The sequence below is a fragment of the Oryctolagus cuniculus genome, chromosome 5, assembly GCF_964237555.1.
Source record: "Oryctolagus cuniculus chromosome 5, mOryCun1.1, whole genome shotgun sequence".
NCBI lineage: Eukaryota > Metazoa > Chordata > Mammalia > Lagomorpha > Leporidae > Oryctolagus > Oryctolagus cuniculus.
Genome location: NC_091436.1, coordinates 911,665 through 937,554, shown reverse-complemented (window position 1 = coordinate 937,554; position 25,890 = coordinate 911,665). Strand labels below are relative to the sequence as shown.

Here is a 25,890-nt window from a genome sequence, read left to right as displayed (position 1 = left end):
TCCCCGCTCCAGGAGCTCTGCCGGCTCCCGGCTGGAATGCTCTCTTGAATTCTCTCATCCCATCCGTGCTCCCCTGCCCCACTTAACTCTCCGCGGCCCACCGACCTATAGCCAGGGCTGAAGTTGAGCAACAGATACATGTCTTCCGGTGGCTCTGAAGTAAATACTACGTTGCTGAAGCAGTCACAGAACTGCTGACCAGGGGCCAGGGGCCAGGGGCCAGGGGTCAGGGGCCAGGGGCCAGGGGCCAGGCTTGCGTGAGCACGGCTCCTTCACTCATCCAAACGCGCGGTGGGAGCTTCTGCATCTAGAAGCCTGTGTGGGCCTCTGCGCGGACTGCTGACCGTCCCGAGGAATCCGGGGTGCACACCTGCTGTTCTGAGGCTGTGCCGGGTATCCTGCTGGGGACTCTGTTGAGGACGGAAAGGAAGTCTCAGGACGCTTGCAAAGCAAACACGAGCGTTTGTGGTCCCCGCGATGGGGAGTTCTAGAACATGTGTCCCGTGGAATGACAAGGAGCCACACAAATGGGATTCAGTGCCAGGGAATTTCCCATCATGCTCTTGGGCCCACATCAAAGGATTCCATGTAGAACAACTGTTTGCATGCCAATAGCAGTTTTTGTCAATCCAGAGCTTTGAAGGACGGAGTCTCTTACTGAAGGAGGCAGCACCGTGTGACAACAATTCACTCTCCTCCCGCGCTGGTTACCTCCGCACTTGCCCACACGCGTGACCGCGCACCTGACGGCTCACACAGAACGGGCCATCCTGTCGGAGCTGGAGCTCTGGGAGTTTTTCCAACAGCCAGGGCCAAGTGCAGTGGGCGTGAACAGTGGGGATGCTTCAAAGACCACTCTGGTCACTTCTCTCTCATGGGGCACAGGGTGTCCCCCGCATCACCGCATCGTTGCATTTGGGGCAGATTTCGGGATGGGACCTAATTACACTCTTCTGTGTGTGGTTGTTTTTTTTTTTTTTTTTTTTTTTTGGAAAGGCAGAGTTACAGAGAGAGAAGTCTTCTATCCACTGCTTCACTTCCTAAATGGCTGCAATGGCCAGGGCTGGGCCAAGCCAAAGCCAGGAGCCAGGAGCTTCGTCTGGGTCTCCCACGTGGGTGCAGGGACCCACGCACTTGGGCCATCTTCTGATGCCTTCTCAGGCCATCGTAGGGAGCTGGATCGGAAATGGAGCAGCCGGGACCTAAACCAGCGTCAATATGGGGTGCCGGCAGCTTTACCTGCCATGCCACAACGCCAGCTCCCCCAGGTACAGTAACCTCACTGGAGGCCAAGACAGAGAAGTCTCTTTCTACTCATTCATCCAGGAACACAGAAACAGTTCAGCTCCTTGCAGAGTAAACACTTTGAGAATGAGATTCGTCCTGGAGAGACCTCTTCTCCCTGCTCCGCCTGTTACTGGGAGAAGGACACAGACCACGGCGGCTCCTCTGCCTTCTGGGAAACAGAAACTACTGCCCGCTGCGTGTCTGGAGCCCTAGCCCCGGGGTCTGATGGGAAGCTGGCAAGAAGAAACAGCCCTCCCGTGGGAAATGCAAGTTTTCACCTCGGCTACCTCTAAGCCCCAGTGGTCACACAATGTCCTGGAGTCACAGGTGTGGACACGATCCAACCAGGACTTGGTAGACGTGGATCTGCGTGAAGCAGCGTGTTACCTGTCCTGGCCAGCCCCCGGCTCTGCAGACGCAGCGGACGCAGCCAGTGCAGTCCGCGCTCCCCTCTCAGAGCTGACATGTGAACACGCAGACACACACAGCATATGTGGGATGGGAGCTGACATGTGAACACGCAGTGACATGCATGGCAAGTCTGGGCAGGGAGCTGACATGTGAACATGCAGTGACACGCATGGCAAGTGTGGGGAGGGAGCTGACATGTGAACACGCAGTGACATGCATGGCAAGTGTGCGGAGGGAGATGACTTGTGAACACGCAGTGACACACATGGAAAGTGTGGCCAGGGAGCTGTCATGTGAACATGCAGTGACACACGTGGCAAGTGTGGGGAGGGAGCTGACATGTGAACTCGCAGTGACACACATGGAAAGTGTGGGCTGGGAGCTGACATGTGAACACACAGTGACATGCATGGCAAGTGTGGGCAGGGAGCTGACGTGAACTCGCAGACACACACAGCATGTGTGGGCTGGGAGCTGACATGTGAACTCGCAGACACACACAGCATGTGTGGGCAGGGAGCTGACATGTGAACTCGCAGTGACATGCGTGGCAAGTATGGGCAGGGTGGCAGTACAGTCCATGCTCCCCTCTCAGAGCCTACATGTGAGCATTCAGTGACACGCGTGGGGGTGTCCTCAGGGATTTGGTCTGAGCTCTCCAGCAGTTTCTGCAGTGTCACCCGGGGAGGCCAGTCCCGGGCTGGATGCGAGCCCTGTGCCGCGCTCTGTGGCTGTCCCGTGGCCTCCAACCACTCTTGCTCAAACCTCGCCCTCCCCGGCTCCTCTCACCCCTTGGGTCGGACGTGTGGGCTCTGGTAATCATGTTCCCAGCACAAGGTCTCCGAGCTGAGTCGTGTCCTTGCTCGGATGTCACCTGTGGCTCTGCGGGGTCACTGCCTCCAGCAGAGCTCTGTGTGCACACCAGGAAGCCTCACACAGCACTGGCCCTCCTCAGCAACCCCTCTGTGCACTGTGTGCGCTCTGCGCCACTCCTTTGACCAGAGGATACAAAGTGAAAAAATCCAAGCCTGCTGTATGTATTATCAATATTCGTGAACGGTTAAGCCTCCGCCTGTGGTGCCAGAATCCTGCAGGGGCGCCGGCTTAAGCCCAGCTGTTCCTCTTCCTATCCAGCTCCCTGCTAATAACCTGGGAAAGCAGTGGAAGATGCCCAAGTCCTTGGGCCCCTGCGCCCGTGTGGGAGACCCGGAAGAAGCTCCTGGCTCCTGGCTTTGGATCAGCACAGCCCATTGCAGCCATTTGGGGAGTGAACCAGCAGATGGAAGACCTCTCTCTAAGCCTCTCCCTTTATCTGTAACTCTGCCTCTCAAATAAATAAATCATTTTTTTAAAAAAAAATTCAAGAGACATACTACATCTCAGTTTTTGTAGCTTTATTTTCAATCATCACTTATTTTTATCTGATTTGAAAGGCAAGAGACAGAGAGGTGAAGAAAGACCTCCCACCCATAGGTCCAGTCTCAAATGCCCTCAGCGGCGAGGACTGGGCCACGGGCCAGGAACACAACCCAGGTTTCCCACGCAGGTGAGGGGGACTCGGCACCTGCTGACCCCGAGGGCGCCCATCAGCAGAAAGCTAACCCTGGGAGCAGTGGGGACCCAGCACAGGTGCAGGCGGCCCCGCAGGGGCTGGACCCCTGGGCCAAACGCCTGCGCTGGTTCTGAGTCTTGTCACGGATTCAGCAAAACTCTCTCTGTGTGCCTCCTTTTCTGCTCCAAGAACAGCAGGTGCGAGAGGCACAGAGGATTCGGGTCCTTAAAGCCGAGCACAGAGCAGCTGCTGCGGCTGCACGGTCCGGGCGCGCCTCTGGGGAGATGTGCCCCAAATCCAAGCCATCAGATGCCACAAGTCGCCGGCACCCGATCCGTTTTCTCTTCCCAGCCCCACGTGTGCGCCAGTGGAGCCCCGATCTGAACAAACTCGTTTCAGATATTTGGTGGATTCCTGTCTTCTGTGTGATCCACAACACAGAAATAGCTACTGGAATTCAAGCATTCTTCTCCGCACCGCCTTTTGGATCCAGCCTGGCCAGCCTCTGGGGGTGGGGGGCGTGGGACAGCGGCAGAGGTGGCTCCCAGTGGACGATGGGCAGGGGGCAGGCGGGAGGCAGGTGCCCCTTCCAGCCTCAGTGGGCAGGGGGCAGACAGGAGGGCAGGTCCCCACCCAGCCTCAGTGGGCAGGGGGCAGACGGGAGGCAGGTTTCCCTTCCAGTCTCAGTGGGCAGGGGGCAGACAGGAGGGCAGATCCCCACCCAGCCTCAGTGGGCAGGGGGGCAGGGGGCAGGCGGGAGGCAGGTTCCCCTTCCAGTCTCAGTGGGCAGGGGGCAGACAGGAGGGCAGATCTCCATCCAGCCTCAGTGGGCAGGGGGCAGACGGGAGGCAGGTTCCCACCCAGCCTCAGTGGGCAGGGGGCAGACGGGAGGCAGGTTCCCACCCAGCCTCAGTGGGCAGGGGGCAGACGGGAGGCAGGTTCCCACCCAGCCTCAGTGGGCAGGGGGCAGACAGGAGGGCAGATCCCCATCCAGCCTCAGTGGGCAGGGGGCAGAAGGGAGGCAGGTTCCCACCCAGCCTCAGTGGGCCGGGGACAGATGGGAGGTAGGTTCCCCATCCAGCGCCGGATTTGTTGAGCAGCATGGCGGGGTGACAGGGCTGCTCTGAGGCTGCTTCCAGGGCGCTGAGTAGGGAATGGTCACCCAGGAAGAACCAAGGACCTCTGAGAAAGGGAAGAAGAGTGGTCAGGTGAGAGCTGTCCGGCCACGTGACAGTGTGGCCGAAGCACGTGGCCGAAGCAGGACAGCGCCTCCCTCGAGAGCAGACTCCCAGGTAACCAGCAGCCACACGGCGGTCGAGCTGCTCGGGAGGGCTCAGGGAGGGCTTCCGGTGGGAGACCAGAGTGGGGAGGAGACAGCGGCCGCAGCTGTCCTCTGTGCCGGCCTCGATGATCCCAGAGTCGACCGACGCCAGCACGTGGCACAGGAACCACCTTGCCCACATAGGAGAAAAATCAGGTGCGAATAGAGCAACTGATCACTCAGCCTCCCGGGCTTCGTGAGGCCAGAGTGTCCATGCTGGTGCATGCGAATGTGTGCGTGTGCGTGTCCACACGTGCTCTGTGTCGGGGGGTGAATGTGTGCATGCATGGACATGTGTGTGTACACGTTTTGTGTAGGTGTGTATGCATGCATGTTTGCCTGTGCCTGTATCTGGTTTTATAAGGTGTATATTCACGTGTAGACATTGTATATGACTATGTGTCATGTGTAAGGGTGTGCATATGTGTGATATGTGTATGCATGAGTGTCCGTGTGTGACCATGCATGTGTAAGGATGTGCATATGTGATGTGTGTATGTGTGAGTGTCTGTGTGTGGCCATGCATATGTAAGTTTGTGCATATGTGATGTGTGTATATGTGAGTGTGTGTGGCCATGCATGTGTGTGGGCGGTCGCTGTGTGACTTGGCATTGACCCCAGCACCATGCAGAGAATCAGACTTCCCAGCAGGTGGTCTCAGACTCTCCACAGCCTGCAACCAGCCACAGTCTTTATCTTTGGGGCCTCGGCAGACCTCACACATGGCAAATCCAACCGGATCTTCAGATTCGATTCTCTGTGGCTCTCACCCCGTCCCCGACCCTAACTCACCTGTGGTCCATTTTCTGTCGCTGTAACAAAATGCCCGAGGCCCACCCAGCTCATGGTTCTTGGCAGCCAAAAGCCCATGACCGCGCAGGCAGCCCTGGCTGTCCTGCTGCTGCTCAGGTTCCTTGTGGCCATGACCCTGGCCAGCGGAGGACATTGGGAGGGCAGCACCCATGGAAGAAATCAAATAGTGAGCCAGGAAGCCCGAGACCAGGGAGGGGCAAGGCTCGCCCTGTGCAGAACGCCCCTCTCGTGGGCCACGTCACGCGAGACCCAGAGAGCCCTGAGCTGCCTGCCTCCCTGTAGGCAGAGGAAGCTCCCAGCAATGAGCCTTGGGGAGGCAACCACGTCCAAACCACATCTCCTTGAAGACTAAGATCCAGCCCCCCCCCCCCCCGAGAAAGTCCTGTCTAAGGACAGGAAAAGCGTCCACTCTCGCTGCCCTACAGTGCGTCACAGGCGGATGGCTTCTTCTAAACAGCTCTGGAGGCTGGACCTCCAAGGTCAAGTAGACTCCACGTCTGGCGAGGGCCTCTTCCTGGTCCCAGCTTTACAGGTAAGGAGACGGCAGTGGACACAGAGCCAGAGGAATCACTTCTCTCGCTCACAGACGCACCCGCGCTCCCAGGCTGTCTCTGAAACTCCTCCCACGGCCCACAACCCAAATCACTGCTACAGCAACGCCACAGCCAGAACTGGCGCTGGCCAAAACACCCCACGCGCCGCTGACTGCAGCCCCGACACTGCCGCCTGTCGTCACGTCACCCTAATCCACTGTCACTGCTGCCTCCACACACCTGACGCCATGACGCACCCGAGACTTCCTACGAAGGCCAGAAAACTGACCGTCACCAAATTCCAGAAAAGCACCAGCCTGTGCCTCCGGATCGCGTAAGGGATGACGCCTGACCCCTTGGGCCGCAGCCCCCTCGGGAGCACACCCACACTGCCACTTGGCTCCCAAGTCTTCCTCCTCTGCCAGCCGTCGTCCACATGGCACCTTAGAGCTCCCTCCCACGTTGGAGACAAGACCCTGGGCTGCTCTGTCCCCACGGTAGACCACACTGCCCCCGGGCCTCCGTGCCGTGGAGGTGAGGGAACGCGCCGGCCCCCGTCACGAGCCCCCTCCACGAGGGCACTCATTCTGCTCAGGGGGCTCCTCTCTGAGGACCAAAGCGCCTCCCAGAGGCGTCTCCTGGTAACGCCCTGGCGTGAAGGATTGCAGGTGCGGGATCCCGGAGTGAGGACCCTTCACACCACAGACTCCTGGGTGCTCTTATGGCACCCAAATCCCCACGCCGTGGGGCCTGACACCATGGGCAGAACCGCTCCCTCCTCCGCCTGACGAGGGGACGGGCTGTGTCACTGCCGGCCTGCCTTGGCGCTCTGACAACACACGCCTCCCCACCCCCAATATTCTAAAGTCAGCTTACCTCGCTTCCCTAGCCGACGCCTCGTCCTGTGTACCACGTAACAGCCTTCTAGGACCCCCGGCTCCCCGGGAACAGCTCGCGGCTCCCGCGGCTCCTGTGCAGGGCGGTCAGCTCTGCGCCTGTGCACCCCGGACTGTGACCCCCGACGGCACCCACAGGAGCGCGGGCGATCCTGACCCTGGCAGGAGTTTGGAGCCAGGAATCTCCGATCCTCTGGCACACCGGGAGTTCTGGGAGCCCTGCGTCGGCCGTGAGCACGGGACTCCATCTTCTGAGGGCAGACGCTGAGGTGAGGCTGTGAAAGAATAAAAACACAGAGAAATGACTCCGCCCCACCCCGCCCCGCCCAGGTGAGCCCCATTCGCCCCTCCTCCTCTGAGCTCTCAGGGCCCAGGGCTGCCAGAGGCCGGCCCCCTCCCAGCTCCAGCGTCCCCCCCTTCCCAGAGCAGAGGACCTGCCTCACGCTTGGGTTCTGTTTAAAAAGCGCGAAGCCCGTGACTCGTTTTTGTCCCATGTACCCGCCAGGTTGCTGTAAGGTAGAAAGCGATGGAAACGCCGTCTTCCTGCCCTCGCCCCGTCCGCCGTGGGGACGGGGTGGAAAAGCGCGGGTTCTCAGCATGGCCAAGCTGGAAGTCTCCTCGCCTTGGCACAGCCTTGCACTGCCACACCCCCACACCCTGGACCAAGGTAGCCGGGCCCCCGCTGCGGCAGTGCCTGCCCGGAGCCCGTCGTGACCATGCATGGTGTGTGGATTTCCCTGTCCTCTCCGGCAGCCGAGGCTGTCACCCAGGCGCACAGGCCTGCCCAGGCGTGGGGAGCAGTGCCCCTGGCTCCCAGCGCGGCCCCTGAAGCAAGCAGGGCTGACCCAGCCCTCACCCTGCAACCCCGGGGCCCAGGGCGGGCGGGGGTCGCCCCGTTGAGCAAGGCCTGTGGGCTGCGGGGTCGGGGCTCCCGGCCGCGTGACTCAGCCGGCTTTCATCTGCCCCACAGGCAGGGTTTCATCTGCAGCGACCTCGACATACTCTTCTCATGCCATCATAGCTGATCTTTGCAGCCCTGCGTTCCTTCACCAGTAATTAAAGCCATCCCAGCCTCCCAGGGGAGGGTCCCAGGAAGGCCTGATAGGACGCTTCCGGCACTACCACAGTGTGGGGTCTTCGCATTGCTCATCTGCAGTCTCTGCTTGACATTTAAGCCGTGCAGGAGGGGGCCGATGAGCAAACAACTTTAAAAAGCAACAACTTAGACATCCCAGCGCGTCACTAATAGGAGCCTTTTGTCATCCCGACTCAATCAGAGGGCTCTGATTCACTCCCAGCAGGGTGACCATCAGAACGAGGCGGGCTGAAGTCACCCGCGCAGAACAAAGCGTGGTCTTCGCTCCAAGAATCTCTCTGCTGCAGGGGCGTCTGTGCCCCAGGAGGTGGGGCTTCCCAGCACGGGGACTCAGACTTCCGCGTGCCCAGACGTCCTGCCCGTGTGTCTCCAGTACAGCTGCGTTTCACAGTCACCGGAAGCGCCCCAGTGTGGGCGCCGCCGCTCGGCTGAAGAAAGAGCACAGCTCAGTACCCTAATTGCTCTCCTTCGTTTCTGCTGGATTTCGTTTCTTTTTAAAGACTTATTTATTTACTTATTTATTTGAAAGGCAGAGTGACAGAGAGAGATCTTCAATCACTGGTTCACTCCCCAAATGGCCACTACAGCCAGGGCTTCCTCTGGGTCTCCCACATGGGTGCAGGGGCCCAAGCACTTGGTCCGTCTTCCGCTGCTTTCCCAGGTCATTCGCAGGGAGCTGGATCAGAAGCGGAGCAGCTGGGCCAGGAATGTTGGGCGCCAGCATTGCAGGCTGCAGCTTAACCCGCCACGCCAAATCACTGGCCCCTTGTTGGAGTCTTGGAGTTACGTTTCATGGCGGCTCTTTAAACCCCTGTCTCTCTTAGAAGCAATCCCACGGATCCAGTCCGCGGTGGCTGGAGGTTACTCACTGTGCAGCGTGCCAAGCCCGGACGCACCCCCTCACGGTTGAAAGCCAGACGTTCTCGGCATCCTGAGATTCGGCCTGGCCGCAGGCAAACGCTGACTTGACACGTGTCACTGTGCAGTAGCGGGCGCTGTACCAGGATTGCATGTGAATTGAATTGTACACTACGGGGCCTCCTACTTGTTTTTATTTTAAAACTATTTGGGGGTGGGGAGCTGGCGCTGTGGCTCACTTGGTTAATCCTCCCCCTGCGGTGCTGGCATCCCATATGGGCACCGGGTTCTAGTCCCGGTTGCTCCTCTTCCAGTCCAGCTCTCTGCTGTGGCCCAGGAAGGCAGTGGAGGATGGCCCAAGTGCTTGGGCCCTGTACCCGCATGGGAGACCAGGAGAAGCACCTGGCTCCTGCCATCGGATCAGCGTAGCTCTGGCCATAGCAGCCATTTGGGGGGTGAACAAACAGAAGGAAGACCTCTCTCTGTCTCTCTTTCTCTCACTGTCTAACTCTGTCAAATAAATAACATGAATAAATAAATAAATCTATTTTGGTTTTACAATAAAATAAGAATCTGTACATATTTCAAGTATACAGTTTGATAATATACCTGTTTGATACACCTCCTTGTAGCCAAGACAATGACCAGCCCATCACCCCAGAAACACTGCTCCGGGCACCTCCCTGCCCCTTCTACCTCCCCAGGAAGTCTCTGCTCTGCTCTCTGTCCCTGGGGGTCGGCTTGTGTCTTCCACAGTTTGTGTCAAAGAAACCAAACGCAGGCGCTGCTGTCTGCCTCGCGTGAGTCTTTGGACACCTTCGTGCTGGTGTCTGCCCAGCGGCCATGGGATCTGACTGCCACCCAGCGGTCTAGTACGTGGATATACCGCAGGCTGCCAGTTTTGGACTTTATAGAGCTGCTACCAACAACCATGGGAAATCTTCATGAAGGCAAATGCTTGCGTTTCTCTTGGATCAATACTAAGACGTGGAAGCCAAACCATCCGGTGGGTCTATGCTTCACCTTTCAGGATGACTAATGATGCGGGGCAGTTTGTTAATCACTTCTTTGTAACCTATCTTGCTTGACGCAGCATCCGCTAAATAGCTCAGCCATTTTTAATTGGGCTGTTTGTTTCCTATTGTTGAATTCTGAATGTATTATTCAGATATGGAGAGAAGCCATTGATTAGATGCACGGTTAGCTAACATGGCTCCGTGTGAGGGACTTTCTGGTTTGTTCTCTGAAGGTCTTGGAAGATAAGATGTCTTAAACCAGTTACAGCCATCAGTGAGGCTGTGGCTACACCACCTTGAACAGGCTCATTCTTTTCTGATCTCAGACGCTAAGCAGGGTGAGAGCTGGGGAGAACTCGGATGGGGAAACCAGCGTTAATATTTTCGGGAAGACGCGGCATCCATGAAACGCAGTGGGGCACAGAGAGGTGTGTTCCGGAGGCCTCGCGGCGGCAGGTGGGGGCCAGGAGCTCACGAGTGCTGATGCTGGAGAATTTCTGGGTGCCGAATGTGGACTGGCACGGGAGGAGACCCCGGCCACAGTCTTGGGGAGGTCTCTGCTGTCACAGGTCTTCACCTCCAAGAGTTCCAGGAGTTCCCTGCGGTGAACAGCCAAGAAAGATCCCTTCATGCCTCCTTCTGGCAGAGGGAGGAGCAACTAACTACACGGAAATCTCCCCAAATTTATTTCAATACCAAATTACCAAACCAGATTACTGTCGCAGGGTGTCTGCAGGGCTGCGACCGTGTCCTCCCCACACGGCACTGCCGGTGACAGCTCCGGCTGCTCTCGGGGCACCCACAGCCCAGAGGCTGCTGGCACACACTTCACAGGACCCAGCGTCCTGTGTCTGCACCACGTCCCTCGGGGTTCCCTCTCTCCGTTAACAGCCTTTAGAAGTGTGAAAACCACTTCACACCTCCTCTGGGAACCGCCCGCGCCTGCTGGACGTCAGCGTGTCTCTGAATCACGGCTTCCCCAATGCAGCTTGTGTTTCTGCTAGAATGCTGGTGATGACAGCCTTGGGAAACGAGGCCCCGGTGAGCCAATGTACGCAGGTAATAACTCACAAGGGAGACAGAAAAGGAGGACACCCTCTGCAGCTGCAATGTGGTCTGCCTCTCGTGGGCTCATGCGTGGCCTGAGCTTGGCCAGGGAGAGAAGCCTGAATATGTGTCAGTAGGAATCACCCAACCAAAACGCAAATAGGAAAATAAATAAAACATAAAAAATATCGAAGAATTTGGTGACAATCTGAAAAGGTGTGAGACACGTGTGGTTAGAACACCAGAAGAACGGAGGGATAAATGTTCAAAGCGATAATATCAAGGATTCTCCAAGTCTAGTGACAGACAGCAAACTACTGCTCCAGCAAACTTGTCAAGTGCCAAGCAAGGCAAATAATAATAATAATAATAATAAATAGGTCAATGTACGTGCGTATCATACTTATCTCTTAAAGATTTATTTATCTGTAAGGTACAGTGACAGAGTCAGAGAGAGAGAGAGAGACCTTCCATCTGCCGATTCACTCCCCAAGTATCTGTAGCAGCGGGGGCTGGGCCAGGCCAAAGCCCGAAGCCAGGAAGCCCATGCAGGTCTCCCATGTGGGCGGCACAGGCCCAGCACTGAGACATCCCCTGTGCTTCCCAGGTGCAGTGACTGGAAGCTGGACTGGAATCGGAGGAGCCGGCACTGGGGCCGGCCCTGAGCTGCGGGTGTCCAGAGTGTGGCTTCGTCCTCTGCACAAGGCCCCGGTGTGTCCTGTTCCAACTGCAGAAAGCCGAAGACAAGGGGCTTCTTGAAAGAAGTGAGAGTGGAGGATCAACTTAGCCGCAAGGGAACAAGCGTGAGAACTGTGATGGGATCCTCACGGACCCCTGCCGGAGGAGAGCCGAGGGCAAGTTTACTTGAGTGTTGGAATAAACTCCACCAGCCTAGAATTCCATATCCACTGAAAATACCCTCCCAGAGTGAATGGGCTCATTCTAACCCATTAAAGTGAGGGATTCCTCCCAGCTCATGTGAAACGGAGTCCTAGGGGGAGACACACAGAGGAAGGAAACGCACTGAGGAAGGCATTAAAGCAGCCAAAACAAACTCTGTGGTTTTCTTATTTTCAGATTTTTACTTATTTGAATAAGGGAGAGGAAGAGGGAGAGAGAGAGAGAGAGAGAGAGAGAGAGAGAGAGAGAGAATGGACCTCCTGTCCATTGGTTCATTCCCCAAAAGCCCACCATGCTGAGGCTGGGCCAGGGTGATGACAGAAGCCAGGGACAACCTCTGGGTCTCCCATGGGTGAGTCCTGTGCCTCCCAGGTGCATAGTAGCAGAGAGCCGGAATTGGAATTGGGAGCCAGGATACTCAGGTGTGGGATGTGGACAACTTAAAGCCTGACTAAACACCCACATCCCACTTTTCATTGATTGGAAAAAACAATGATTTTAAAAAAGCCCGTGGCCATGTACTGGGTATCAATAGGAAACAGTCAGTGATCTGGACAACCTGAACGCCATGTGGACCACAGAAAGAAGTGGGAATCTGTGCTGTAAGGAACCAACATCACCCACAGTGGGTGTATCTGGAGGGGGATACACTGAACAGGCATCCTCCAAACTCTAATGCAACAACTCATGTCTCTAAAAGAAGCATAATTAACACACTAAAGACCACAATAAAGTAAAATACAAAAATGCTCAGCTAAAGCTAGAAAAGTTAGAAAAGATAAAAGACAAGTACAATAAATAGAAAGCAGTTACAAACAAGTTAGATTTTTGTGAAAATATCAACAATCACTTTATTTTTTTAATTTTATTTATTTTTATTTGAGAGGTAGAGTTATAGACAATGAGAAGGAGAGACAGAGAGAAAGGTCTTCCTTCTGTTGGTTCACTCCCCTAATTGCTGCTACGGCCGGTGCTGCGCCGATCTGAAGCCAGGAGCCAGGTGCTTCTCCTGGCCTCCCATGCGGGTGCAGGGCCCAAGCACGTGGGCCATCCTTCACTGCACTCCCAGGCCTCAGCAGAGAGCTGGCCTGGAAGAGAGGCAACCGGGACAGAATCTGGCACCCCGACCAGGACTAGAACCGGGGTGCCGGTGCCGCAGGCTGCTGGCCCCCAAATATACGTTTTATAGACATGTCCTAATTATTTTTTATTTTTGAAAATTTTATTTAAGGTATACAAATGTCATATATACAGATCTGGGAACACAGTGACTCTTCCCCCATCCTCCCTCCTGCCCACACTCCCACCCTGGCTCCTCCTCCATCTAACAGCCCACTCTTAATTTTTACAAAGATCAAGTTTCAGTTTACTTTATACTCATAAGATTAACCCTACAGTAGGCAGAGCTCAACAAATAGCACAAAGAGAGGGGGGGACCCTCTTCCTCAACACGGAGACGAGGGCTGTGAACAATCATCAGACCACAGACTCAATCGCTCCCATACGGGCCACTGTAGGTGCAGACCAGGGAGAACAGATGGCATTTGTCTTTGGGGACTGGCTCACTGCACTAAATAAAATGGTTTCCAGGCGCATCCATTCAGTTGCAAAAGACAGGGATTTCGTTGTTTTAACCACTGAGTTGTGTACACTGTGGAATACTTCTCGGAGTTCTAATTCTTGAAGGCAGAGTTCACTGGGGGGTTTGGGGCCACGTCCACATCTGCCCCCTGGACGGACACTGCACTCTGTGGGCAGGGCACCCGGATGCAGACAGCTGTCAGCTCAGTGGGGCTGCACGCGCCCCAGCGGGGCTCCGAGAGGCAGCTCCTCAGGTCCAAGCGGCTCAGCTCAGCTGCACAGAGGCCTCTGCTGTGGGACGGCTGTCGTCCTGAGAAAATACCAGAGAAAGCAGCCCAGCGGCCAGGGGTGTGGACCGGGGCAGGAGGAGGACTTGTTCCGCCTGTGCTGTGAGCGCTTCTGCTGGTGTCCGGCAGCCGCGTGTGCACCGGGAGGAGTCTGCAGTCCAGCCCGGTGGCTAAAGCTGTGCTGCTTGGGTCACGGGTGAGAGATGAGGCCGAGGCACTGAGAGCGTCCAGCCGCTGTCCCCCCATCCTCCTTTCCTCCAACCTCATCGTCTCCCTTGATCCCAACAGCCAGCCCCAGGAGACCCTCCGCGCCCCCACCCTTCCAGCAAGGCCTCGCCCGCACTTGCCGGTTCACAGTTTCATCCGCGAGTGTTCCAGGGGTGGCTGTGTGTCACCAACCCGCAGGGGTGAGACCGCGAGCGCTCCAGGGGCGGCTGTGTGTCACCCACCCGCAGGGGTGAGTCTGCGAGCGCTCCAGGGGTGGCTGTGTGTCACCCGCCCACAGGGGTGAGACCGCGAGCGCTCCAGGGGCGGCTGTGTGTCACCAACCCGCAGGGGTGAGACCGCGAGCGCTCCAGGGGCGGCTGTGTGTCACCCACCCGCAGGGGTGAGTCTGCGAGCGCTCCAGGGGTGGCTGTGTGTCACCCGCCCACAGGGGTGAGACCGCGAGTGCTCCAGGGGCGGCTGTGTGTCACCAACCCGCAGGGGTGAGACCGCGAGCGCTCCAGGGGTGGCTGTGTGTCGCCCGCCCGCAGGGGTGAGTTCCGGAAACTCTGTGGGCAGAATGCGCTCACACAGAGCTCGACGGCGCAGGTCAGCCACGTGGAGGGGCACGTGCAGCGGGGGGGCCGGTTCTGGCGCCTGGGTCACTTTTCCACAGCAAGCCTCGCTGCACCCGCGGAGGGAACACACTCCGAAGGGACGGCGAGTGCAGTGCAGTGTGGACGGGAGCCGGCAGCAGGGTCCTGCGGCCTCGCCCTCCAGCGCTGTGTGCAGGCGCAGGCGCGGACGCACACGCCCGTGCACGTCACCGGGCGTGCTGTGCCTCTGCGCTCGCCATCACCGCAAACACGGAGCCGCCAAGGCGGCGAGGACACTGGAGCTTCCGGCTGCATCACGGTCCAGGGCCCCGCCTTCATGGACCAAGCAGGACTCATCACCGGGAAGGCACCGTCCTCACTGCCTGCAGAGACATTTCCAGACGTGATTCCGAATCGGACATACTGTTCTGAGTAGCGGGTTCAGGACCAGCCGGAGCTTCTGACTCCTTAGCTTGGATTTAAGGACGCGCCTTCGCAGGGCACGTGGAGAGCGGGAACGCGCCCGGGGGCATCTGTGCCCCTGAGCCGTGCCCGGCCCATCCCCCAGCTCCTAAGTGAGGGGCAGAGAGGGGGCGGCGCGGTGGGCGTGGCCGATCCCCCAGCTCCTAAGTGAGGAGCAGAGAGGGGGCAGCGCAGGGGCGTGGCGGAGAGCTCCTAAGTGAGGAGCAGAGAGGGGGCGGTGCGGTGGGCGTGGCCGGGAGCTGGTAACTGATGAGCAGTGGGGGCGGCGCGGTGGACGTGGCCGCGAGCTCCTAAGTGAGGGGCAGAGAGGGGGCGGCGCGGGGGCGTGGCCGCCTCCACTCCAGGAGCTGCAGCCTCTGCTCCTCACTTGAGAAACGGCTGAGCGGTCCGAGTTTTCTGGGAAGACGGTGGACGCAGACTGGGAACAAACAGCAGAGAGCTGGGATCTGGGATCTGGGAAGCGTTCGGACTGCTTGGGTGCACATTGGCCCCCAGAGTTCCCATCCACCAGAGCCCACGGGAAACTGAGTCCTGCAGCTGTAATCAATCAACCCACATGTCCCCTTCTCTCCAGGAACGCAGGCCAGATCAGCAGCCGGGCAGGGCCAGATCAGAGCCGGGCAGGGCCAGGGCCTGCACTCCCGTCAAGGTTCCCGGGGCAGAGCGCCTACCACTAGCGGGTACGCGGTTTATTCCACCCAGGGTCATGCATCTGTCCCCACGTTTGCTGCCACCCCTGGCTCCCCTGTGTGCTTTCCCAGGGGAGACCTCTGCTCTAGTGGTAACAGCCACCCACAGGGTGAGCCTTGCACACAGCCCCTTGTCAGGACAAACAGCCACAGCTCTGGGGGCAGGACTGGTCACTGCCCGCCCCACACCCAGGGACATGACCAGCCACTCCCCCACAGCTCTGTGCCGGAGCTGTACCGGCCCCTCCCACCACACAGGGGCAGTGCACTCCTGAGGCTCGGCTCCCCTGCAGGCATCTTGTGCACCACCCACCCGTGGGCCTGGGGGCTTCCCTCAGCACTGGGAAACCAGTGATTTAAGGAGTGCCGGGCCCCACACGGGGACACTGTGCACTTCTTCCACGCAGGGGTCTCGACTGTAGCCGACCGAGGCTGTTGAAATAGGGTCCCCCACGTGCTGTGACCCGCATGCTTTGGTCAGCGGTGCCCCTGCAGCAGGACACTGCGCCCTGTGAGGGCATCCTGCTCTCGGCTCCCTCCCAGAATCAGGGCGCAGCCCGCAGGCTCCGCTAGTCCTTCCCGCTCCTGTCACCTGCCGCCCTGGTGACACTGCACTGCGCGGGCAACTGGGCAGAGGGTGCCCCAGGGGGCAGGCGCTTGCTGCTTTCTCCTGGGGCAAGCCAGTCTCAAACAGCCCCTTCCTAATGAAGTGACAGCATGGGCGTAGGCACTGAGCGAGATGGGGTGAACCAAAAGCTCCACCACAGCCCACGGGCCCTTACTGCCTGGGGCACAGGGACGCCTGTGCTCACCACACCCCACTGCAGGTGTTGACGGGCGTTCCCAGGCAGACCAGGCAAGAGTCCAGCTCCCACGCACGCACCCTGGGAGGCAGCAGGTGCAGCTTGGGAGCCGCCCCCCCGCCTGACTTAGCACCAGCGCCAAACCTCCCACAGGGGTCTGTAGCGTCTTCCCCAGCACAGCGTCCCTCCGAAGGCCAGCGATGCAGGGCAGTGGGCTGAGCCACCACGTGCCATGCCTGCATCCCAACCAGAGTCCAGGCACTCACGTCTGGTCCAGCTCCCCGCATGACTTTGCCATGCAGGAACTGTCTCCCATTTAAAAGCTGAAGAACCCAAGCCCCAGAGGTGACCCTGCCACACCCCAGATCTCGAAGCCTCATGCCAGGCAGAGCGGTTCCTCTCCCGGGGCACACACTTCCCCTGTGCTGTAGGGCTGTGCAGTGACCAGTACCCTCGAGGAGCTGTGGCTGGTGGGCTGCTACCTCACTGCCGACTGCTATAAGCACGTTGTTGCAACGAGATATAAGATGCCGGTGTGAGGCAGCTATGTGGAGCCCTGAGGCATCCCAACTCCCGGCCACAGCGTCTGGGCCCGGCACTGTCAGCTCACCACGGCCTGTGTTGAAGACCTCGCCCCGCCTCTCACCGCCTGCAAGTCCCTGCGGGGCCTGAACCTCGACGGGATCATGCTGGACCATGATGGGGCGGCGGTGCCGCGCGAGGCCCTGGCCCACGTGGACTGTGTCCTGCAGCTGCTTGGGCTGCACAAAACTGCAAACGGTAAAGAAAGTCGGATGCTGCTCTCAGCTGTGGAAGAGAAAAAGCCCGACTGTTGCTCCCCCTCTTCGCGGAGGAACGACACTAGACCCTGCGCTGTTCTTTCGTCTGCTCGGCCCTTCCCGGGTTTGCTGCTGGTTCTTCCTGGGTTGGCTGCCGTCCCTTCCACCTCCATGGAGGGGCAGCTCCCCCTGCCACTTTCCCCACTTCCGCGGGGGAGCGGCACACCGCCGGCCGGCTCTCTCAGGGGCTGCTCAGGTGTTCCTTCAGATAGATGTTCCTCTTAGATGTTCCTGGTGCATGTTGTCTCTCTCCTCCTTTATAGTCCTCTTCCACCAATCCCAACTCTGCTACCCACACGCCGAGCACGCTGCTCTCCTCCAATCAGGAGCAGGATCAGCTCCTGCAGGTCATCACTCAAGTTGGCGAGAGGCAGCTGCATAGAAGTTTACTCCTCTCCCAGCGCCATATTGTGGGAGAGCAGATGCATAGAATAAGTCTTAATTCCAGTAACTTAGTCTAGTCTCAGTTGCTCCCCACACCTGACCTGACGATACGACACGAGCCGTGGACCGCGGAAGAGAACAAGACGAAGGGTGCGGCCCTCTGGGGGGGACCAGCCGCTCTTCCTCATCCAAAGTGCACATCCTGGCAGGGGGACTGCGACCTCAGGGCCAGTCCTCCACTGCACAGGATTGTGGGTGTGCGCTGTGGGCTCTGGCTCCGCCTTCTATTCCCACGCTATTTGCAGTAGTTAGAAAATACACTGAATGTATGTTGAACATGCAAAAAAAAAAAAAAAACACACACACACACACACCAGCCACCGTGTCTCCTAGATACTGGCATACGTCGCTGGCGTGACTGATTTTCCATGTTAATTTCCTTTATTTTGATCATTATGGGAATGACTTACTCTAACCGTTCAGCCAATTTCTAAAGAACAAATTAAAATCTTGAAAATAAGGCTGTGTATCTACTGCGTGGAGAGTTCAGGTGATGGTCCCACAGACGCACAAGCACACTGTGTGCGCCCCACGGCTGGGCATCTCATCTGCATACAGGCTTGGTGGTGGCCTCAGGGCCCTGGAGCATGGGGAGCCCACCGGCAGGAGCCATCTGCCCCGACCCCCTCCTCCCAAGAGGCCAGGAGTCAGCAACCGACGCTCATCACAGCGAATCGGGGTCTCACTGAGGTCGCACCAGGTGACCAGCGGACACGCTGGCGTCTTGTTGCCATAAATAGCCACGTGTGCCTCACAGAGCTTTGTGAGAAACGGGGGACTATTACAAGTGGTTCTCGACAGACGTGCTGCCACTTCTGTGCTGAGGAATTGCTACGGAGCAGAACCTCAAGCAAACCGCACTGCTTTCTGGGCTCCCAGAGCAGAACTCAGGCAGCGAGGGGAGTGGGCAGCCAGCTCCAGCCGCCTCGTACTCACTGGCCAAGCATTTGTCTTCCAACCAAAATCCTGCATCACAACCTGCATTTACCACTGATTTATGTGCCTTCTTCTTTTTAAATCCAGGGCTGCATTCTTGAACTGCGACCCACTAAAGGATTTAGCAGATACAGCAGAATCCCCATCACCGCATTGCCCTCCGCTTCCTTTCATCTGGGCAATAGCCGCAGGAAGAAATTCTGCAGGAGGTGATGGCTAAATGCAGGCATTGTACGTGAGTCAGTGTCGGTCCTGAGCCGGCGAGTGCCGGGTGCAGACACAGGGGCGGAAGCAGGCTCTCTGCCGTCCACAAGTCCACGGGGGCAGGCGTTGGTGCAGCAGTTACGACGCTGCTTGGGACGCCGACACTCCACATTGGGTGCCTGGATCCAAGTCCTGGCTCTGCTCCCAATTCCAGCTTCCTGCTAAAGTGTGCTCTGGGAGGCAAGGGGCTGGCGCAAGTGCTTGGGTCCCTGCCATCCACAGGGGACACCTGGACTGAGTTCCTGGATCCCAGGTGAGGACCACTGGGGGCATACGGGGAGTAAGCCAGCAGACGAAGGATCTCTGCTTTTCTCTGCCCCCACCCCTCTTCTTTCCCTCCCCACCCCCAACACGGGATCTGCAAAACACTCATGGAAATGCATATTATGAAAACAATGATTTCAAAAGTTTCTGCAACAAAATAAACTTATCTTAATTCCCTTCTTCCACAGAATTTTTGAGGTCCCCTGATATATACAATTGGTCAGAAAAACTAGACAAATTGCCTCTGTTGAAAGAAAAACTTGACATCAAATGAAATTTAAGAGTGCGTTTGAGCAAAGAGTGATTCATAAATCGACCCCTGGCCTCCCTGTGGTTTTGGACCCCAGCTGGAAGAATGGTATGGGTTCTGCCCAAGCAGTGGGAACAGGAGGCTCCTATGGGCTGACTGTGGAAGCAAAGCATACTGGGTTGGCCACAGTCCACAGTCAGGCATGTGCTGGGGTCTGCTCTGATGGGAGTTCCAAGAACAGTTGGCTGGGTGGCTGCTTGGGACTGGCTGCAGCCCAACCGAACGTTAATCAATTGCAAGCAACGCCTCTGAGTCGAGTGTATTGGCCTGCAGAGGGGTTCCAGGTATAGGAAGGACTCCAGGTTAAGGGCTGCTTGTTTGGCTTCAACAGTTTCCCAGCCCCACCGGTCAGTCTCGGGTCTGGGGAGATCGACCAGGCCTTTGCACAACGCCATTCTCTGTCACCATCACATGTATTGATTTATGTGTTTTTAAAACAGCTTCTCTTTTTAAAGCCTTTAATTTCGTATCTATTTAACTTTAATGTGTTTGAAAGGAAAAGAGACAGGCAGATCTGGCTAACTCTCTAAATCTGTAACAGCCAGGGCAGGCCCCAGACAAGGCCACACACGTCCCCACACGGATGGTAGGGACCAGGTACTTGAACCATCACCATGGCCTCCCACGGCGTGCAGCAGCTGGACGCTGGAGTCAGAAGCAGCGCTGGCACTTGAGCTGGGGCGCTCTGATAAGGGATGGACGTGTCCCAGCTGGCCGACTTACCCACCGCGGCCACACCCACCCAACCATCATGTTCGTCTCTCTCTTTTTTTTTTAAGATTTTTTTTGAAAGGCAGAGTTACAGAGAGGCAGAGAGAGAGAAAGAGAGAGAGAGAGAGAGATCTTCCATCTGCTGGTTCACTCTCCAAATGACCACAGTGGCCAGAGCTGGACTGATTCAAAGCCAGGATCCTGGAGCTTCTTCCAGGTCTCCCACGTGGGTGCAGGGGCCCAAGGACTTGGGCCGTCTTCTACTGCTTTCCCAGGCCACAGCAGAGAGCTGGATCGGAAGTGGAGCAGCCAGGACTCGAACCAGCGCCCATATGGGATGCTGGCACTGCAGGTGGCAGTTTTACCTGCTATGGCACCGCGTCCGCCCTGTGGTTTGTCTCTTTTTCAGCATGAGCCCATAAGTCAGGACATCCAGCTCACTGGGAAATCTGTGTTTTCCTTTGTCCGTGTACTTGTGTTGCTCAGATCACCGTGAGACCGTCTGGATTGCCGTGGTGGCTGTGGACATACATGTGAGACTGGAGAGGCTGTGGCACACAGGAAGATGGCGGTGGCGACTTACAGGGGTGATGCCAAGGTGCTGACGCACCCTCCTGCACGAGGCGCCAGGAACCACATCCATGAGCATTTCCAACCAAATGTGCGTGGTCAGAAGAAGCGGTAAGCTGTCTTTGAGTCCAGAAATCAATGAACTGGTGACATTCCTAGATGTAAGCGCGAAGCGTGTTTCCTAATATGCAGTCTGAGAGTGCCTGGCTATGGCCTGGTGGCCTGGTGGCCCGGTGGCCAGGTGGCCAGGTCCAGGCGCTCTAATCAGACTTGCTGTGACTTCCGTGCGAGGAGTGTGCGAGGAGGGCTCACAACCCCGACCTGGGCACACGTCAGCCAGCAGTTCCAAGCTGCCAAGGACAAGGGACGGGACTGGACGCTGACACCCACAGGGCGCACCGCAGCTTTCCACGGACGGAATTCTTCCTCTGCAGGGCACGCGTGTCTGCCACAGCAGGGCACGTTGTGACCTAGGCTGTCCCCTTGATCACGCCTGTCACTCACAGCAGTCAGCAAGGTCGGCCACTGCCCAGCCCGCCCCGCGGCTCCTGCTGCCCGGCAGCTGCTCACAGGGACGCTCAGTGGGGCGTTCCCAGGGCCTCTCCAGGCCCGGAAGCCAAGCCAAGGAGCCTGCCTGCCTTTGCCCACAACACCCGGGGAATGCAGTGGACTTCTCTCCTCTTCACGTCCCGGACCTTCGAAGCCCAGTTCTCCCGGGAGTTTCCTCAGCACTGGCTTCCCAGCGTCAGCGTGAGTTGTGTGGACCTGTCTAAGCACGTCTACGCACACCCGTTCTTCAATACAGCCTTCTCCTTACAGACGTGGCCGGGTGGGCAACGCCTGCAACTGCCTCGTTCCACGGAGAGCACACGCTTATCGAGGCTGTGTGGACAACTGCGTGGCCAGGAAGGCAAGAGCACGCAGCATCAGAGCTGTCAGAGAACAGATGTTTCCACTCTACGGAAGTGTAAAGGCACCACACTGCTGATGGAGAGCCTGCGAAAACAAAAACAGCCTTGAACATGAAAGCAAAACAGAAAAGAGTAACATTCGAACAGAAAGACCATGAAACGAATAGCCACCGTTCTTCCTCAGGTCCTCAGTCTTAGTGGGTGCTGGTGACGTTCAGAACCAACCATGTTCTCCCTCCGCCGGCGCTGTCTTCAACTTGGCAGAAACCTGCATTTGTCAGAACTGTTCTCCATAAATCTCTCTGAAGACAAAACATTGTCACAGGCTTTCAGGAAAGCATCAGGATCACACCATCTTCTGTGGACGCCGAGTGAAAACGGCCATGTGAGCGATCTGACAGGAGCTCACGTACTTTAACACACAGGGACATTACAGCTTTACGCCACACACAGTATTTGATAGAACTAAAATTACAGCTGAAAACATTGCCCCAGGCCATATCACATTTCAGGAAATTCCGTACAATTTCTGGAACACAGAGTAATAACATATACATAAAACTCAAAGAATGGTAAATATTATTTTTGACAAAATTATAGTTCACTTACAAAAATGGTAACTTTTATTGTAAAAAACTTAGGTCAATGCTGTCATGGTCATGCTTAATTGAGAATGATGGATTTACTTTAGACAGTTTAAGCTACACTTTAGTATAGATTAAATGATAATTTATATGGAGAAAAATCTCTTCAGTTATTGGAAGAAAGACCACAATATATCATTTTATTTATATAAAATGTTTTAAATTCAAGGGCTGATGTGGTACAGCAGGTTAGGCCGCCGCTCAAGACACTGGCACCCTATGTGGGCACCGGTTTGAGTCCCAGCTGCTCCACTTCCAATCCAGCTCCCTACCAACGTGCCTGGAAGGCAGCCGAGGATGGCCCAAGTGCTTGGGCCACCCACGTGGGAACCCAGATGGAGCTCCTGGCTTGCCACTGAGGCTGCGTGGGGAGCACACCAGAGGATGAACTTCGATATCTATCCCTGTCTCTCTGTGTGACTTTGCCTTTCAATAAATAAATCTTTTAAAAATGTTTTAAATGCAGCATCTTTTTTGTTGCCAATTATATTCAATTCACTTTTGTGATTTTACAAAAGAATATAGATGACTTTTGTAAAATGCCTCAATTTTAGAGTAAAATAATTTTTTACTGGTTAAAATAATTTAAGATTTGCACAATGTCTCTGTGCTATTTAAGGCAGGTGTTGAGCACATTTGGAGAAGCAATAAACTTACCAAATAGAACGTCCTCCCAAAGGGAAAAATAAGGAAAAACTTATGACATTGTTTTTAAGACAGATGTTTAAATCACCCTCTGCTTTTAGATCATCTAAAAATAATTTGGCAGCTGCTATGGCCATAACACATAACCCTTTACAGTAGGCAAAAAAGATGCAGAATTAGTGGTACATCTTTAATATTTTCACACGTCTCTTCAAGTCGGTGCCTAGTGGCATTCAACGCAATTTTTGTACTCAACGTAAAAATATTTACAAGACAAACTGGCCTGATTAGAAGCCCTCCGCGCCAAGTGGAAAAGAAGCCAGCGTTGTACACATCACCGCTCCCAAGTAGCTCTAATTGAAACCCAAACTGTTCTCACGTCTGCATGGCTGTGGGACAGAGATCCAGAATGGCCACAGGTTAGGAGACAACTGTTCACGCGTGTCCTTCATTTTGCAAACCAGGACCTTATGAAAGGAAGCTTCGCGTGCCCCGTGTACTCTATACAACCCCGAGTAAACACGGCGGCTCTGGGCCAGCCTCCTCGAGGCTTTGAGTTGCTCCAGCAGGGCGGCCCCAGAGCAGAGCAGGGCTGGGTGTCCAGCCCCTCCTCAGAGACCTGCATTTCAGTCTCATCACAGCCCTGACCTTCTCCCTCCTCCTCGGGGCCATCCGCACGAGTGCCGGGAAGCACTTCCAAAGCCGCCTCCCCTCCCGGGAAGCCTGCCTGGCCTGCACATCACGGGCCACTGACCTCCCGCCCCGGGAAGCCTGCCTGGCCTGCACATCACGGGCCACTGACCTCCCGCCCCGGGAAGCCTGCCTGGCCTGCACATCACGGGCCACTGACCTCCCGCCCTCAGCTGGGTCAGCACTGCTCCGCCATTCACACCTGGGAATTCCGCTCGTTCATCTCTGACACGGAAGTGCTTGGACACAAAACAAAAGTTCTCCATCTCTGCTTCCACGGCCATGTGACGACCCCACCCGGCTTCTTTATTTCCAGTGCTGGCCATTTTCTTAATTTAGAACTCCAGCTACTTTTGTCCTTTCTCTGCAGATGCGTGCCTCCCGTGTGCCTTGTACTCCTCCATCCTGTTCCACTGTCACAGCACCCGTGGCTCTTTCTAGAAGAGGAGCGCGGTGGTCAGGCCCGTGGCTACGCGGCCTGGGTCAGCCCAGCCTGGCCGTGACGGCTGAGCTCCATTCTCATGTGGGTCACCACTTACCATGATTTTATGGTTTGACAGTGTTTCCATGAAAATTCAGCTTCCATGAAAATTCAGCTTCCAGGTAAGTCTTTCTTGCTTAGCATGTCTAAAGACGAAGAAACATTCTTCTAAGATGCTGTCGAGGCCACGTCGCCACAACACACCCAAATCAGCTCAGCGCTAAAGCACTTTGCTTAGAACTTTGAAAGTTGTCAAAAGTGCCAAAAGGCTTGAAATAAAACTTATTCAATAGGATCACAGGTCCCTATGAAACAACACACACCTAACTGGCGACCCAAAGACTTTAAAACCAAGCACAGAAAGTCACACGGGTGTCAGAAAAGGCCTGAACTTTTAATGGAGGAAACCAGCTTTCTTAAGTAACAAAAGGCCTGATAAAAGTCAGAGGCACAGGAAATTACTTTACTAAGGAACAAACTAGCTGTTTCCTAGATGGATTACTTAAAAGGTAAAGCAAACACTTCACAATTTCTTATTAATAGCAGATCAGTACGCCAAGAAAATCTTACTTTAACAAAGGAGACAAAATTCTAGTTGTGCAGTTGTGCAACGTTGACTTCACAGTTCAAGTTTTACAGACAGACGGTTCCTTTCAACTCGTAGCCAGAGAGGTCAGGCACAGAAGTCCTGTTCCAAGACCCGGCTTCCACAGGTCTTCTGTGTCTACTCCCCTGTATCTGCTCAGGTTCATGCTACACTTTCCCTCTTCCTTACTGAGGATAAAAGGTCATTCTGTTTGAAGACCACATTGCTCTCTTTTCTCTTAACAAAGTAAAGTCCATCTTTGTACCATATCAAGCTCCTCACCAAAAACACATCTTATCTTCCTTGTATTCTTGCACATATAAGAGTTGTTTCTCTTATTACTTACAGAAATTGCATTTACCTTATACAAGTAAAAATTCTTAACTTTTTAAACAATTTTTGTTTATTTGTTTGAAATGCAGAGTTACAGAGAAAGACAGAAGGAAGGAGGGCGGAGGAGGGAGAGAGAGAAGAAAGAGGGGAAAAAAGAGAGATATCGTCCATCTTTGGTTCACTCCCCAAATGGCCACAATGACCAGGGCTGGACCAGGCAGAAGCTGAGTCTAGAACTCCGCCTGGGTCTCCCACGTGAGTGGCAGGAGCACAGGTGCGTGGGTCGTCATCCGCTGCTTTCCCAGGTGCATCAGCAGGGAGCTGGGTGGGAGGTGGAGCAGCCACTCGTACGGGATGCCAGTGCTAGGCAGCAGCTTAACTCGTAGTAACTTTAATGTTTAGTGAAACCAGGAATCAGCAAGTTGTGAACTGTGCCACATGCTAACATTTTACTTTATAATTTCTAAAAATGTTTGCTCACAGAACAGTTTTTCCAAGTGACGCAGGTCACACGTATTGACAGACCCAAACATCTTCAGCCACTTTTTGTTAAGAAGCCACAGGTGGAGGCTGACAGCCAATGCTCCGGTATCTTATCTGATTTAGAAATGATCTAGATACTTCATGCATATACATCATTTAATTTACCTAACGGAACTCCAAGGTGACAGTATAAAAGATACTTAGAAAACCTTAGCAGACATTATAAAACTTGATCATTGTTGAGACGTTTTTACTTATAAACTTTTGTGTTCTGACATCTAGTTAATTTAGTTGTTCTTAACAATTATGCTTAATTACCTCTGAAATTTCATGAAACATTAAACAAAGCTACCCACCATCTTAAGTCGTTTCCCTGTTAACTGTTTCCTCAGAATGTCCATGTTAG

At 55.5% G+C, this 25,890-nt stretch overlaps 2 long non-coding RNA genes across 2 annotated transcripts; both read right to left on the bottom strand.

Annotated features, from left to right (window-relative positions):
* Positions 1 to 3,077: 3,077 nt before the first annotated feature.
* Positions 3,078 to 7,083, bottom strand: LOC127488796 (uncharacterized). The gene is made up of 2 exons (XR_007916677.1): positions 6,794 to 7,083; positions 3,078 to 4,432 (listed from the first exon to the last, which is right to left on the bottom strand). It is a non-coding gene; the product is annotated as an uncharacterized lncRNA (long non-coding RNA).
* A 10,948-nt stretch (positions 7,084 to 18,031) lies between these two features.
* Positions 18,032 to 24,606, bottom strand: LOC127488795 (uncharacterized). The gene is made up of 3 exons (XR_011388911.1): positions 24,141 to 24,606; positions 23,804 to 24,038; positions 18,032 to 23,300 (listed from the first exon to the last, which is right to left on the bottom strand). It is a non-coding gene; the product is annotated as an uncharacterized lncRNA (long non-coding RNA).
* Between the last annotated feature and the right edge of the window lie 1,284 nt (positions 24,607 to 25,890).